The sequence below is a fragment of the Meriones unguiculatus genome, chromosome 18, assembly GCF_030254825.1.
Source record: "Meriones unguiculatus strain TT.TT164.6M chromosome 18, Bangor_MerUng_6.1, whole genome shotgun sequence".
Taxonomy (NCBI): domain Eukaryota; kingdom Metazoa; phylum Chordata; class Mammalia; order Rodentia; family Muridae; genus Meriones; species Meriones unguiculatus.
Genome location: NC_083365.1, coordinates 28,211,410 through 28,220,686, shown reverse-complemented (window position 1 = coordinate 28,220,686; position 9,277 = coordinate 28,211,410).

Genomic DNA, 9,277 nt, shown 5'->3' with positions numbered 1-9,277 from the left:
CCCTCTTTTTTCATAAGATTCCCTGTACTCTTCCCAAAGTTTGGCTATGAGTCTCAGCATCTGCCTCGATACCCTGCAGGGTAGAGCCTTTCAGAAGCCCTCTGGTAGGCTCCTGTTAAAAAGGATATTTTTAAAGCCTAACCAAGGAAGTAAAAGAATTCTGTGTTGAAAAATATAAAACACTATAGAAAACAATGGAAGATAAAAAGACCTCCAATATTTATGGTTTGGAAAAATGAATATTGTAAAAATTGGTAAACTAAAAAAAAATGCAATCTACATATTCATTGCAATCTTCATCAAAATTTCACTGCTATCTTCACATAAATATAAAAAATCTTAAAATTAATATGAAAGCACAATAGATCTCATTTAAAGCAATTCTGAGCATGTGCGCATGCACACATACACATACCACAAAAATGCTGGAGACAGTCTACCAATACCTGTTTTCAAGTCGTACTACATAGCCATGGTAACAAAACAGCATGGTATAGGCACAAAAACATACATGTCAGTCAATGAAATGAAATGTTAAAACCTAGATATTAAGCCACACAGCTAAAGCCATATGATATTTTATGAAGATGCCAAAATTATACTTTGGAGAAAAGATAGCAACAAATGAGGTTGGAAAAACTGGATATTTATATATGGAAAAATTAATCTATATCCCTATCTACAATGACAAACCTCAACTGCCAATGGATCAAAGAAAGAATTTAATATAAGATCTGAAACTCTAAAGTTATTAGAAAAATTAGGAAAAGACAGCAAGGCACAGGCAGAGGCAAAGACTTTCTGAATCATATTCCACTCACTGCAGACATCAAGCCAACAATCAACAAATGGGATCTCATGAAAATAAGAACTTCTGTACAGAAAGGAAACAGTTAATGAGTAAAGAGACAGGCTACAGAATGGAAGAAAATCATTTCTAACTACACATGTAACAGAGAACTAATACAATATACAATGAAGTACAAAACCTACAAAGTAAATCAAACAATTCAACCAGTCAATGAACTAATTAAGTTAACATACTGTTCTCAAATTATGAGTTACAAGTGGGCAATGAACATGAATTAACTAGCCATCACAAAATGCAAGTTACAACTACACTGGAATTCTGACTCACCTTGGAAGAGCAGTCATTGGGAACACAAAGGACATCAAATGCTAGTGAAAATATGAACAGAAGTGAAACCTTAGGGCTGGTGGTAATGTAAACTAGTGAAGCCACTGTGGACATTAGTATGGCGTTTTCGCAATAAGCTGGAATAAATCTGATACGTGACCTTGGCACCCTACTCCTATGCATTTACCTGAAAGAGTCCAAGGAAACAAAGCACAGAAAAACTTGCACGTCAGTGTTTATTGTGGTACTGTTAATAAAAGCTAAGTAATATAACCAAACTATGCGTTCACTCAGAGAGGAACAAAGAAAATGGGATGCATACATACAATGGGATTTTTTTCATCCATAAATATGAACCAAGTTATGTCATTTGCAGAAGAATGACTACAACTAGAAAGAATCATATTAAGTATATTAACCACTCTCAGAAAGCCAAACACCATATTTTCTCTCACTCGTGGTTTCTAGATCTTATATAGATGTATCAAGTTATATTTATATATGACATGAAGCTAGAAGTGAGTGCTGAGATGTGTTGGTCAGTAACATGTTTGCCACAGAAGCACAAAATTCTAGTCTCAGCACCTACCAAAGTTTTCAGATTTGGTTAGAGGATCTTTGGGAAATTTTAATCATTTTGGAAAAAATGGGGGGAATATATTTGAGTAACAGTATTAAAACAGAATAAAGACAGTTCTATCAAACATTTCCTATTTTTGAGAAAGTAGACACTAGTGTCACTGTTTTTCAAGTTGTCTCTTCACCAAAATCATCTTTGCCCCATTTGTCTCATATTATCATCAAAACTATTGTTTTCTAGGTCTATCATGAATTTATTTTTGTGGGAAGCCAGAATATTGCTTTGAGACTTAATATCTTTTAAATATAGGGATAGCAATTAAAAACGAGCAGAAAAGCATCTTTCCTTATTTATCTGAATGAGATTTCATTAAAAGTATTTCCGTTTTATAATGAGGCTTTCAAAATGATAATGTACCTAACTTTTTTTCTTCATTTCTATGGAAAGTCTTTTATCACTGTTCTGGTTTCTCTCCTAATAAGTAAAAATGTAAGTGGAAATCCATTAATTAAATTCTCTAATAAGATTCTGTAGCTATTGGCTGCAAACTCTGGGGAAACCATAAGCTCCTAATTACAGCTTATCAATTACAATTAACTCTTCAAACTAGTCCCTAGATATACTTGAGAAAAAGGAGTTGCTAATAAATGTTACAACAGATTGAGAGCTCTTTCCATGACAATCAAGGGCAGCTATCAATCAATGTGGAGAAAGCCCAATCTTCATTTGGCAGCTCTATCAGAGGGCAACATTTATTTCCTGGGACAGACTGGAGACTTGGGCTTTGAGCAGAAGGGGTGGTATTGGACATGATGGTGGTGATGGCCTTTGTCTGTTAGGTCAACATCATGGAAGCTGCTGGTAGATGTTTTGCATTTTTGATCCCCAGTTTCAATGACATAGAGTAGCCTGGAAGACTGACACCATAACCTAAGAAGCGGGACAAACACAAGATGACGAATATGACTGGAAATGTCACGGTTAGTATCAAGTATAAGAGCAGGCCTCTGCAGCCAGCTTTAATTCTGGAATGGCAGTCTTTTAAGCAGGAGTCCTTCAAGTGTGACTTCTGTCTCTTGTTGATACGGCCCAGGGGTGTCATGCTTCCTCCTTCCCTTATGGACCCCTTGAACAGGACGCTGGATTGGAAATGTCTTGAGCACCTCACTCCCAGTTTCTTGCCTGTTGCTCATGTAGCACATATTAGATATCATCTTAGTGATCTAAAGCTACGTGGCAAAAAGACTACACTCAAGATTCAAAAACTAAAAGGATTAAAAGATTGACTACAGACACAGCTACAGACAGATCCACAGCTTGGGTGAGGCTCAGAGAAACACCACACTCTTCTCCATAGAGCTATCTGGCTAGCTCTCTTCTACTTTTCTTGTGTGAGCACAAGGTCAGTGATGGCTATTGCAGAGACATTCATCGAGGCCTGGGGCCTGATGGATTGCTCCTTTTCCTTGGTGTGGATTTGCTCAAAGTCTAGGTTCCAAGAGAATGAGCCAAAGCTGACAGCCATTTTTAATCTAGTCTCCAAAACCACTCAATATTAATTCCAGTGTAGTGTATGTACACACACAGTCACAAGTTTGTTCAAAGTCAAGGGGAAGGAATCAATCCAACTGCTCTCCTGGATAACAGGGTCGCCACTGTTGGGCCATTGTTCTTAAGACACCAGAGATCTTGTGTTCTTGAAAGATCTTCCCGGTCTGCCTGCTTCTGATCGTTTCATGAAAGGACTACTTCCTACATGAAGTCATCTGAGCACACACCAGCCTTCGCACATCCTCTCTTTACATGTCAGCTCCTTATTCAGAACTTACATACTTACACTGTCTTGGTTATTGGTTTTGAGTTAGTTTTAGATAACTTGGGAGATTAGGTTTCTTATGTGGCTAGCTGACCCATATGGAATAAGATAATAATACTTTGTGTCAAGTTGACACAACTAGAGTTTATCTTGGAAGACAGACCTGCAACTAAGAATGGACCTGTGGGAATAAAACTTGATTAATGATTGATGTGGGAGGGTCTGGCCCACATCAGGGATAGGTGGTCCCATCCCTGGGTAGGTGGTCTGTGTCCTATATAAAAGCAATATGAGCAAGCCATGGAAAGCAAGTCAGTGAGCAGAATTTCTCCATGGCCTCTGCTTCAGTTCCTGATTTCAGTTGCCTGCAGGAGTTCCCACCCTGACATGATGGACTACAACTATAAGCAGAAATAAACCCTTTCCTCTCTTTCTGTTACTTTTGTCCTGGTGTTTATCACAGCAATTGAAACCCTAGTTAAGACATACCTAGAGCATACTTGTTCTCTCTCTCTCTCTCTTAATCTCTCTCTCTCTCTCACTCTTGCCTCTTCCCCCTTCTCTCATCATTGCTATGTCATTGTGCCTCTCTTTCTTAGTATTGAGAAAAAAAATATCTATAAACCATTTATTGCATTCCAGGAGGAATATTCTGTGTGACAACTCATAGTGTTCAAAACCATCTGTGTCTATGAAAGACAAAAGAAAGGCAACAATATTCCATATGAAGAGGAGACTAAAGTCACGGCAACTAAATGCAACAGGATTTTGGACATAGGAGAAATACCACCAAACCACATGTTCAACTAGGAAAATTCAACTACTAAACAAATAAGCGTTATGCAAGTCAGTGTTAAATTTGAACCCATTCATTGTATTATTTTTGAATCTCAGCAAGATCGACAGCAAAGTAGTGACAAAAGTCAACCCTAATTTGAAGAAGAGGAATTGAGGAAAGTTGCAGCAGTTAATAGTTCTTTTTGCTCTTGCAGGGAACTCAAGTTTGGTATACATCACCAACATGGTGGCCCTCATCTTACTGCAACTCCAGTTCTAAAGAGTCTGATGCCCTCTTGTGACCTCTGTGTTCACTGTCAACTTGTTGTGCAAAGACATCCTCCCACGTAAAACAGCCATGCATAAAAAATTAAACTAGGTAGATCTTTTAAAAATAAGAGAGACAACACTTGGGCCAGTGACACAGCTTAGTAGGTAAAGGTGCTTGCAGCCAGGCATGGTGGCCTGAATTTGACCTCCAGAATGCACATGGAGGAAGGAGAAAACTGATTGCCATAAGTTGTCCTCTGACCCCCATATGCGCACTTGGCAGGTGCACAAGTGCATATACACATACTATTATTATACACATAAATCACTGCGTCTCTCAACGGTCATCTGAGAAAATTCTGTTTACAGGAGATAGTGATGAACGCAATAACTCCCACCTGGCTAAGGTGCCTGGAACAGGAAACTGCAGAATGCTCAGCCCTGAAGGGAGCATATATACCACACCCTCCCTACCTTCCAAGTCTCGGGATCATCACAGAAGAGAAGGTGAACACAGTGCAAGGGGCAAAGGTGAGTGAAACTTCACAGAAACGTTAGCGTGTGAGCGCAGCAGGGCAGCTGTGTCTATGAAGTTGCAGCAATTGCAGAAGCATGTATAGAACCTGTGCAAGCCTAAGCCACACAGAATACCTACCCAGAGATGGAAGCTGAATATACACTTTCATCTTTAGTAGTGGAGCTATTTAGAGGGGAGAGAATGCGGCCCCTGATGAGTCAACCAAGCTCCAGAGGAAGACCACACCACCAAGGCTATTTGGCCAGCACAAGTTGTTCTTGAATGATTTAATTGTCTTTAAGAAATATGCATTTTCCTTTTCTGATTTTTTTTTTTTTTTTGTCTTAAGAGGAGGTCTTGTTTGGTTCAAGCTGCCCTCAAGTTCTGATTCTCCACCTCCAGCCTCCGAGTGCAGGCATTACAAGCGTGGGCCACTATGCTAGCTTAAGTTGACTAACGTATTGTGAAATAGAGTATAATTATAGTATGAAATACATGCGTAGCTTTGAGGGAAGAGTTATTAAGCAACACTCATATACCCAGGCCAGAATATAAAACACATTTCAGAAGTCGCCTTTAACACTCTGGACTCACTTCCTCTCTCTTCTAGGATACTAACCGTGGATGTAATAATTACTTCCTCATTTCTCCTTTCAGGCTTCTCACCTACGTTTATTACCCTAGACCCCACTGCTTAGTTTTATCTGTTTTTTAACTTGTGTATATGAAGTGAAAGCACATACATTCTTCTGTGGCCTTCCTATTTGGATCAGCATTATGATTAGGAGGTCCATATACATTATCAGCTGCCATTACAAATTGTTTCTACTTCCATGTGTCACAATTATTTCTCTGTCCTACAGCTTATAATCCTTAGGCTTCTGTCCATGTGTCGCTATTTTTAGCAGTGCTGTATGAAATGGATTGTGCATTTTTCTCAGTGTAAAAACTCACGTGTGTTTTTTTAAGGTAAGATATATAATGAGATTTCTAGCTGTGGGGTCAAGTACCTGTTCTATTTTGCCATTTACAGCTTTCTATGCCTGTACCCTACAGAGAAGCTGTTGTGTCCAAGTACATCTACCCTGTTCTCGGTCCAGTCCATATCCTGTGAGTAGTCTCTGTGACTTTTACCTACCTCACATGAATTATGAGGTTACACCTAGCATTGTCCTGTCGACAGTTCAAGTTCAAATGACCTCAGCCAATACAGACAGCAAGGTGGCAGCTAAGAGTTTTGTAATAAACAAGTATTATCAGCATATTACAGGGAAGAAATCAGATTTTGAGGCTTTCAAGAGTCTAATGGTAGCACTTTTCTGATTTTGAATGAGCCCAGCATCTTAATAGTAAATCTTGGATTCACTGAATTTAGTGTTCTCTGAGATATTAGCAATGCCATCATAGAAGCATTTGATTGTCCTGGTTTAGAGGAGTTTTTCCCTTTTTGTTTATTCTTCTCACATACATTACATCCCAACTGCAGTTTCCTCTCTCCCCCCTCCTTTAAGTCTTTGCCACCCAAATCCATTCCCACTCCACCTCCCCTCAGGCTAGACAAGGCAACCCAGTAGAAGAAAAAGGGTCCCAAATGCAAGCAAAAGAGTTAGAGATAGCACCCTTGCTCTCACTGGTAGGAACACCACAAGAAGACCAAGCTATACAACCATAACATATGCAGAGGACCTAGGTTAGACCCACACAGGCTCCCTCATCTCTGTGAGCCTACTTAAGTCCCAGTCAGTTGATTCTGTGGGCCATGTTCCTGTGGTGTTCTTGGTCCCTCTGGCTCCTCCAATCCTCCCTCCCCCTCCTCCATTACAAGGGGTCTTTGCCAGTATCACCCTTGTAGATTCCATGGAGTTTTCATTGCACTGGAATTTTCCCTCACTCCAGAAATTCCCCCCAATTCCAGTCATCTTTCTCAGTATTCTCTCCCTCCACTTAATCCCTCCTGTTTCCATCTCCAGTGCACCTAGCCCACCTGTGAAATCTAGTTGTGTCCCCCCCTTCAGCCCTCCTTGTAGCCTCTCTGGGTCTGTGGATTGCAGCATGATTATTCTTTTCCTTACAGAAAATATCCACTCATAAGGACTCACATACCATGATTGTCTTTCTGGGCCTGGCTTACCTCACTCAGGATGATTTTTTTTTTTTCTAGTTCCTTCCATTTACCAGCAAATTTCATGATATCATCTCCATTTATTTTTAAGCTGAGTAATAATCCATTATGTAAATGTACCATATTTCTTTTATCTATTGTTTGGTTGAGGGACATCTAAGTTGTTTTCAGTTTGTGTCCTTGTGGTAAGATGGAGCACACTTTGGGTATATGCTCAGGAGTAGCATAGCCGGGTCTTGAGGTAGATCCATTTCCAATTTTCGGAGAAACTGCCATATTGATTTAGAGGTCATGTTTTTTGTGTGAAACCATTTGTTATATTTCCATTCAGACAACATAGATATTAACTAAAAATTGAGTAGGTTGACTATTGCTCCAGGGAAACTCTCTTAACAATACAGAAACTTTCGTTCTCTTCTATTAAGTTTGATGGACAACTTACTCTATATAAAACAAACTTAGTTTATATAAAATCTATATAAAATGCAAAATATTAGAGCTCTTCTAAATCATAAAATATTCTTTTCACATATTTGCATATGAAATAGGAAACAAAAGATCTTTTGAAACAGGTATTAAGTCCATATTTTTAATCATTTTTTTTCAGGTATGTAATCTAACAACTGACAATTCCCTCTTCACCCTCAGAAGACAGAGCTCATTCTTAGCACCACAAGTATTTGTCTCGTCATAGTGAAGTATTTGTAGAGAACTAAAATAGCTTGACTTTGGGGATTTCAAATGTAAAGGTTAAAACTACATTCTGGATCCACACAAATTAGCACAGAGCTCCCCCACTGCCTAGCTCCTGGAGCAAACAGGAGCCGTTCTCAATAAGACAAACAGCTGAGAATATAAATCCATAATTTGGAAGCAAAAACGGGAAGCTTCATTCTGTTTTTGCTCAGTCACAGAAGCCCAGATGGAATATCACAAATGCAGAGATCGATAAAGTGGGGCTGAGGATGTCCAAGGGATTGAGGATCAGACCCACCTGGAGATGAAGATGTTTTATTGTTGGTGTCACATGGATACAGATGATACCATGCTGCCTGTCTGTCTGCAGGGCATAAAGAAAACGGTATAAGGCAGACAGGTGAGAATTTGATGCTTATGCATGCGAGTTGTTCATGGATTATCCACTGCAGAGATAAACCAGAAAAAAAGAAGTCAATCAAAGTTATCCTGAAAAGGTTTGACCTTTGTTGATGACATGTGAGTGAAAATAAATGTAAATGTGTCTCAGAAATCCAGCTAGAGCTAAACAATTAGTTATGCATATACACTAGCTGAGGGCTGAGAAAGCTAATGATGTGTAGAACTATAAAACTCGTTGGAGAAAAATCTTCAGGAGTTGGGGTTTGCAAAAGACTTTTAGACATGATGCCAAAAGCATCATCAACACAAGAAAATTTCTATAAACTGAATATCAAAATGTTAGAAATTTGCTTTGTGAGAACTCTGTTCAGAGAGTGAAAGTACAAGGCTGGGAGAAAGCTCAGCAGGTAAAGAGCATGCCACACTCGCATGGAAGCACGCCCCTGAAAACCCCAGGACCAGAGAGGGAGAGAAAGATGAATCCCTGCCTCCTCCTGGCCGGTCAGTCTAGCCAAATCTTCCAGTTAAGAAAGAGTCCTTGTCTCAAAGCTAAGGTGGAGAGTGAGTGACAGATGCCCAGTGTTGACCTGTTCCCTACACACATACATACACACACACACACACACTAAATGTTCAGGAGGATGACTGCTGGGCTGTATGATAAGTATAAACTGGTTTTTTTGAAAACTTCCTAAGTACTTTCCAAATGGCTGCACCATTTTATACTTCCATCACTAAATGTACCACAGCTCCATCTCTTCAGCATAATGACTAGCATCGGATGTTGTCGCTATTTGACCTTAGTTACTCTTGACAGTTTTACAGTCACAGCACAGCAGCATCTCAGTTTGAATTTCCCTGCGGGTAGCAATGCTACCCATATGTCTACACACAAACTGAGTGTCAAGTATGATTCAAAGGTTTTCTCTCCTAGCCTATAGCTTAGTTTGTTCTTCCAT